The sequence below is a fragment of the Eleginops maclovinus genome, chromosome 1 (genome assembly GCF_036324505.1).
Source record: "Eleginops maclovinus isolate JMC-PN-2008 ecotype Puerto Natales chromosome 1, JC_Emac_rtc_rv5, whole genome shotgun sequence".
Lineage (NCBI taxonomy): Eukaryota > Metazoa > Chordata > Actinopteri > Perciformes > Eleginopidae > Eleginops > Eleginops maclovinus.
In genome coordinates, this window is record NC_086349.1 from 17,514,056 (window position 1) to 17,521,746 (window position 7,691).

The following is a 7,691-nucleotide window of genomic DNA, read 5'->3' on the forward strand; positions in this document are numbered from 1 at the left end:
AATAGCCTCCATGGTTCATCTCTCACAGTTTAGCGAACTTCACTTACTTCTGTGGGCTCTGAGGCAGCCATGGATTGCTCCTTGTAAACCAGCCAATCAGAACAGAGCTAATCATAATTATTTAAACGAGCCCCAAATAAGGCAGTTCAGCTTGTTTCATTCTAGGACCAAATCATAGGGTTGTAAATGGGACTGTAAAACCGCATCTGGACATTTTTTGTATCAACCAAAGTTAAACCTTCTTTGTACACATCAGAGTACAATTTAAAATACCAGATAGATGCATTATATGGCCACTTTATTGTAAATTTCAGTGACCAGTGTCCTCTGGAAGAAAGCATAGAAACTTACGGCATGGGGACATGAACCCCAGGTTAAACGGTTAAAGATGCTTGAACTGACAAAAGCTTTCTGATAAAAAGATGCTGTTAAAGGCAAAATACAAGGCCCTTTAAAAATAAGACAAAAGTGGAACAGAACTGCTCATTTTTATTTATTTATGCTGTCACAACAAAAACAAAACGTGCACACCTGCAAAAACGAACCGAAAAAAAACACAAAGGCATCTTATTGTTTTACTTTTTTTGATAATTCTTGCTGACATATTGATCTCCCTATCTGTTTGACAGGCTGTGTGATCAGCTCATCTCCCTTAATTGACTTCAGCACCCCAAAGCTCACTGCAAAAAGAAAAAGCGAAACATTTTCTCCATCGAGGTGCAGTATTGATCGTTTGGTTCCAGGAGTTGAATCTGATTACATTTAAGGTGTTGCACTGGTATATATAAAAACACAAAACAATGCCCTTGTGTCTGCCCAGATGTGAAATTACAATGTATACAGTATATTATGGTGGTGGATGACAGGAAGATTTATACAATTCTTGTTCCATTCAGCCTTTTCCCCAGCTTAGTTAAGGGAATTTCCCCCAATGATCTAGGGAAGAAGTCACAGCATACAGTATATCATGAAAAGAAACGTATAGAGATACTGTGGAAATGGCCACATATTGTAAATACATTCATTTAGTGGCACAGGCAGATAGAGGTTTTGATCTTTTGAATGTGATACTAATTATGGTGACAGTTTTTTCTAAAGGAAATGTTTGTAATTGGTTGTATAAGATGTATGTTATGTAAGTGCTAAGGGAGAGAATATGTGCTATGTTAGTCCTCCCCTCTGGGACACACCAGAGTGTAAAGCCTTGAAGTGTTACGGGATCAGTGTGCCACAAGAGCCAGAGTAGGTGTGTGTGTGTGTGTGTGTGTGTGTGTGTGTGTGTGTGTGTGTGTGTGTGTGTGTGTGTGTGTGTGTGTGTGTGTGTGTGTGTGTGTGTGTGTGTGTGTGTGTGTGTGTGTGTGTGTGTGTGTGTGTGTGTGTGTGTGTGTGTGTGTGTGTGTGTGTGTGTGTGTGTGTGTGTGTGTTTACAAAACTAGGGACAGCGACAGTAGGGGGTTTGATAATGAGAAGTGCATGAGTGACTGATGAAATGAAGTGATGAGAAATGATGAGACGGATAAAATGCAGAGAGGATAATGCGATTTAAGGAAAGTGGTGGGTAAGACGGGAACTGAGACAACGAGGGAACTGGGAGGAGATGAAGATCAATGGAAGCAGTCAGCAAAAGAGCTAAGAAAGGCTGAATGACTGAGGGAAATTGAGTGAGCGGTAGACAGATGTGTGGACAGACTGAGACATGCTGTGACAGCAGAAGGGGCCGAAACGGGTAGAGGAGATAAGGCAGAGTGACCCGAAGATTAAGGGTAGCCAGGAAATAGTGTATTTGAGTGAGAAAAGCAGAACGCTAGGCAGGAGGAGGGATAGGCCTGGATGTGGGACTCCAGTTGGACTTGTGTCTGAAGTCATGGAGCATGAAACTCGCATAGATCTCTTACAACCAAAGCTTTTTAGTTTTTACATATTTCACTATGATTCCTTCTTGGACAAGATGTTAGTCTAAAGTTTAAAGGCAAATAGGATAAATACAACTAAAGGACACAATATATTATTTGAAATCCCTCCTGCTGAAATCTTCCGGAAAATCAAACAACATCTGACATTTAGGAGGAGGAAATGACCCACAGTCATATAACTTTGTTATTAGTCATTTTAATTGTGCTACATTTTCAATGCAAACATGTTATATTGCTTAACTGAGAAATTCTGCCCCGCCTCACACTTTCTACAGTATTTATAATTTAACATGAAGGGAAACTTGTTTGCTTAAAAAACTGTGATTCAGGTTTTTAACTGTAGCCTAATGAATGGAGTTGTATAGTTGTAGTTGATAAATGTGCTGGTGTTTCAGTTGACATGTGCTTCTAGATATGACTGAATAATTGTTTTTGTGATAGAGATTACAGTATGTAATGGTGTTGCATGTCAAACAATGCTTTTTAGTGTGAATGGTTCCTTTTCAATAAAAAGTGACAATGATCCTAAACTTTTCCCCTCTTTTAAAACATATTTACATCTTGTATTCCTGTTTTTTAATTACTAATATTTCTTTATTTCAATGGTGTGTGGGGAGCTATCTTTGTGTGTATTTCATCCCCATCCAGAATTGCTTAAATGTGTACCAATCAGTGCTTACTAGAAATGAAAATAAAAAGAACATGGGCAAACAAATGATTAACTCTTCATTTAACCAGTCAAACATTATTGGGAAGTAAAGGAGTAATAAGTAAAGGCCAACCTTTTGCTTCCTATCAATATATATATAAATGTATATTCATCTATTTTATATTTAAAATCTTATGTGAAGAGACTATCTGTTGTTTTCTCCTTTAATTTATCGATTATCTGTAAGTTATACAGTACCATTACAATTCATGCTGTTGGGATATAACACACTTTTTCTAACAAACTGTACCAAACTCCTGGGATATAGCAGATTCATATTTTACCTCACCTTTATTTTTGATTGAAACATTTAATTGATGCAGATGGGACTGGGCAAACAGTAATGCAGTTCAACATTTGTTTGTAGTAGTTTCCAGCTGTCTTGATGAACCTTCCTTAAATGTGAGATAACAGATGGTCTCACATCGGGCTTGTTTATTTTTAACCCTTTAATTTACCGCTTCCTCGGTGGGTTTTGACATTTTTACCAGCTTTGTGTTTAAATCAGCAACTTGATTTGAGCAAAGGAATTGCTGTCTTGTTTGAACAGGAAACTGCTTTCAGAATCATGCACCCAGATGCAAAAACACTGTACTGAACACTGTTGCTTTTGAAACACTAACAGGAGAATAACATCAATAAATTACACATGGCTGTTCTAGCACTGGCAATAATAAACAGTCCGTACATCAGTCAATTTAAGCACCACACACACACACTTGACCCCGACAGCAATAGCTGCAGGGAAACTGAAAATTTAATACCCGATAAATCAAAAAGCCTTTTCAATATGCTATTTGTTTTTGAAGATATCATTGACTGACCATTCAGATTCTGCTTTAAGTGTCTATTTATTTTTTGCAATATTATTTTATTGGATTATGTTTTGTTTCTGTCCCAGCTGGTCTGCTTCACTACTTTTTTCACTACACATGATTTAGAAGAGCCTGTCTGAAGATGCTTGTGGCAGTTATTGGCCGGCCATTACGGGGGCAGTCTTGTATGACTGGTGGTCATGCTCAGCGAGTACACTGCAGGTGAGCTGGTTTAATGAGGACTCCTTCTGGACACATAGCCTCCTAGTGATTGGGAAGCATCAGCATACGGCCTAAGAGAGAGAGTGAGAGAGAGAGACTTAAACATGTTTCCTCGGAAATTGTACACCAGACATTTGGACTTGTCAAAGCAGGAGAAGCACAGGTGTTACCAATTACATCAACAATGGCTCCGCTCTATTCAAATGTCCCAGTAAGCCATGACAGTGTGACTGTGAGCCAGCATGCACAAGACCAGGAACCTGAAATCAAGCAGCTAAATGGCGATCAGGAATAACTCATTTTATTATTTACATCTGTGCTTTTTATAAAAAACTCCCATTACATGTCACACTGCAAAACAACTGTATTTAAATGTTATCCCTACTTAGAAATTAAGAAAAGGCTGAAATAAAACTACAGGTTTATTTTACATTCAGTGTGAGTCACCAAAATGCATTGTATGCATGTTGAATGCCTGTCTTCATGAAGATGTTAACATCTATATTTTGCTTGCTTACTGTCTCCTAATTTTTTTTCAACATTGTTTAGCCTTTTTGGGCTACCAACTGTCAGGTAGAGCAATTGCATGAAACTGATGGTCAGCAATGTGTTATTCCTACATGGGCTACGTAAACATTATGGAGACCAACTTGTAGAAACATGGCTCCATAGATTGGAGTTGTGCTGTCTTGGCTAAATGAAAACTTTGAATTTGGCCTTTAAGCTAAATTGTTTTATGACATTTTAGAATTCCCCTGGCACAAAAAGACTGTCTACATTTTAAATCGACAACACAGCTGCTCTGTATCCTGCGTAAGAAAGTACAAGAAGCATTATGACATCAACATTCACTTTTTGTAATGACAATAACTCATCATTAGCCATTCAGAATAATGAAATAATGTTAATTAATCCCTATAATCCCTTGCCCTCTACACTGATACGTAGAAATTGACTCTTGCTCCAAAGGTCTGTGTTATTCATGCCCTTCGTTCTCCTCCACATGTAATCTGCACATGTTTCATGTCTCCACTGTGGTTGAGGAGCTCAAATAAATATGAGGATGGACATGTAGAGAGATAAGCACCAGGTATTGCCTTACCTCGAGGCTGAAGGTATAACAGCCTGGGGTAGCAGCTATATAAATCCCTTTAGAGAGATAAACTGCAGGCCAGCTGGAAGCCTTATCAATTCACTATCGCATAGTAATGTTCGGATACTTTCTCAAGACTGCATGAGAGCAGGCAGATGGCAAAATCCATCTCTAAGCTTTTATCACAATCAACTGTGTCTTTGCATCATATCACTGGGGCTGGGTTAACTGTTTGATGTGTTGTATCTCAGTAATAGGATTTAGGAACGAGGATAAATGAAAGTTATGGTGATGAATGGCAATGAGGATATCAGAGAACATAAAGAATAGCCAATGGAGCAGCTTTAATGTGGATTACTTTGCAGTTTAATTTGAATGATCTTTACATACTTTTATCATTTTATAATCTTAGATTTGATTAGATAAGGAAAATGTTTGTGTTTGCACATAAAAATGTTGTGCTTTTAGAATCTAGACATTTTTGAAACTTGTTAAAGATGCACCTCACCTTCATCAAATGAGGATGCTTTTGGCTCTTACTCTTAGCATCTTGTAAAATGAGGACTACACACAGATTTGCTCTTTGCATTAACTTCTTCTTTATTCAAACAGCATCTCAATCCAAGTGTTAAATACCTGCTACCTAAATATATTCTCTGCATGAAATATAAATGTGATGTCACGGGGAATATATTTTTGATAGTGACTTTTATTTTGACACAGTAATTTCTCAGATTGGGGTATGATGTCACTTCCTGTTCTGGGAATAATCATTTTTCAGTTGTTCAAGGTGAAGGTCACATGTCAGCTCAGCTCCTCTGAACATTATCTTTCCATTTTGGTGTGGCATTGCCAGTAAGTACATTTGTGTTGATTAACCTGTAGAAAGAAGAAGTTAATGAGAAAATAAGTTAATTCATGTGGACACAGTAATGCAGTTATTGTACTGGAAATGATGTGTGACTCAGCTAATGTTAGCAATTCCTGTGTGTGATTTACCATTGACCTTATTAGCATGGAAGCTAAGCTAAGTATAGCATTTAGTTACTTATTTGTCCTATCTATCTGTATAGATATTTGTAATACTTACCTCATTATTTGGTGCTTATCTGATGTTTAGATATTATTCACACTTACCTGCTGTATTTGTATTTATTTCAGTTTTACCTTCTTTTCAATAAACCTCGCTAACTACAAGACCTGCCTCTTCCTTGGGGGATTTGTTGAAGAGATGAATTTAGCTGGCTGTTAGCTTTAAGAACAGTACAATAAATGCATTCTCCAGATTTCAATGCCCCTGATCCCACACCTGAATGATGAATAACTATAGCTAACTCGTGCCATGCACTGTACAACATCATGTTTCAAATATGATCACAACAGGATGTGACTTACAGCCAGGATACTAGGATGCATAAAAATGTCAGTGAAAGAAGATTATTTAGAAGTTCAGTTGTCCTAGGGGATTGGAGTGTTCATGGGTGATGTGGGGTGAAATAAGGTGGGTAATAAAAAAAGGGAGACATATGGTGGTCACAGAAACAGAAGGGACATGGAAGTGATGCAACATAAGGATGTGTGGAAAGATGCAGGGTCAGCAATGATCTGAATGCACACACACATGGACACGGACACACACACACACGGACACACACACTCACACTCATTATTTCATTACGTAAAGCTGATAGATTCATACAACACTGCCACTGATTTGGATTATATTGAATACAAGCATGCATTTGCAGGATGCTTGTTGTTTTGTTGATGTTATGCCTGTTCAATCATGCAAAAACATCGCATCTTCAAACCGTATTAATTAATTTCAAATGTACAGGTTATCTTGCATCAAATCTCAAACTAAAATGTTGCAATTACAAAAAACTGAATCTTTAACACACATAGATGTGTGTGCAAGCCTTTTGGTCGGACTACATTTTTTCAAACAGTGAGGCGAGGAGGGGAAAAGGATGAGGTAGAGAGGAACTGCATGAGGTGAATGGGACAGGTGCATACTGCTCAGATCTGGTAAATCAAAGATTGCACTCTTGATTTATAGGTCACATACTTGATATTCTCAGACTCAGTGTAACTTACATTTCAAGAGAATAACATTTTCTTTGATGAAATTGCAAAATAACTTATATAAGACATCACAGGAAAAAGATGCCTTGTGGGAGGGAGGAGGGCATGAGCTGATCTGTTATCTATGTGATTACCTTCTTGTACATTTATTTTTTTCAGCCCTGGGGTCGTTGTGTCAAAAACACAAAGCAAGGTTTTAAATATAAAACCTCACTTCTTCATGGTGGTTACAGTTATGATAGTGGGGGCCCACTTGTCTAGACTCTGTAGAGACCCAACATTTACCCAAGAATAGTCTCATGACCTGTCAGATCAGATAGGACAAGGCAAGCTCTTGCAAAAGCATGGAGCTAAAACAGGTCAGATATATAGACAATAGAGGCCACTTTTCATTATGGACTGATCTTTAAGATGATGATCAACTACCAGACAGTCAGATCAGGCGCCAGACTGAATCCTGCTTTGACACACAGCAGAAAAGAGGTTAGGAGGTGCTTTGATCAACTGACTGCCAGTGGGAAACCTACTGTGTGTCAGTGTCACGCCATAGCAGGAGGCATCACAGACTGTACTGCTACTCCGCTTCAGGCCTAATGGGACCGAAAGCTGCCAGCCATGTCGTGTCATTTTACTATACCTTGTGTGACTCTAACCACACGTTGTCTGCCACTTTTGAGGAAGGCATTAGGAATAATGCATTTCACCTCAGGCAATATGCCAGCAAGATCTGAATCTCTGTCAGGCCTTTCCCTGAGGCATGTGAGTACTTCAATCCAAGACTGACTGAGAATGTTAACACAACATTGCATTGAACAAGAAAGACTCTGAGCCTGTTATCTCCCTTAGCTGGAGAG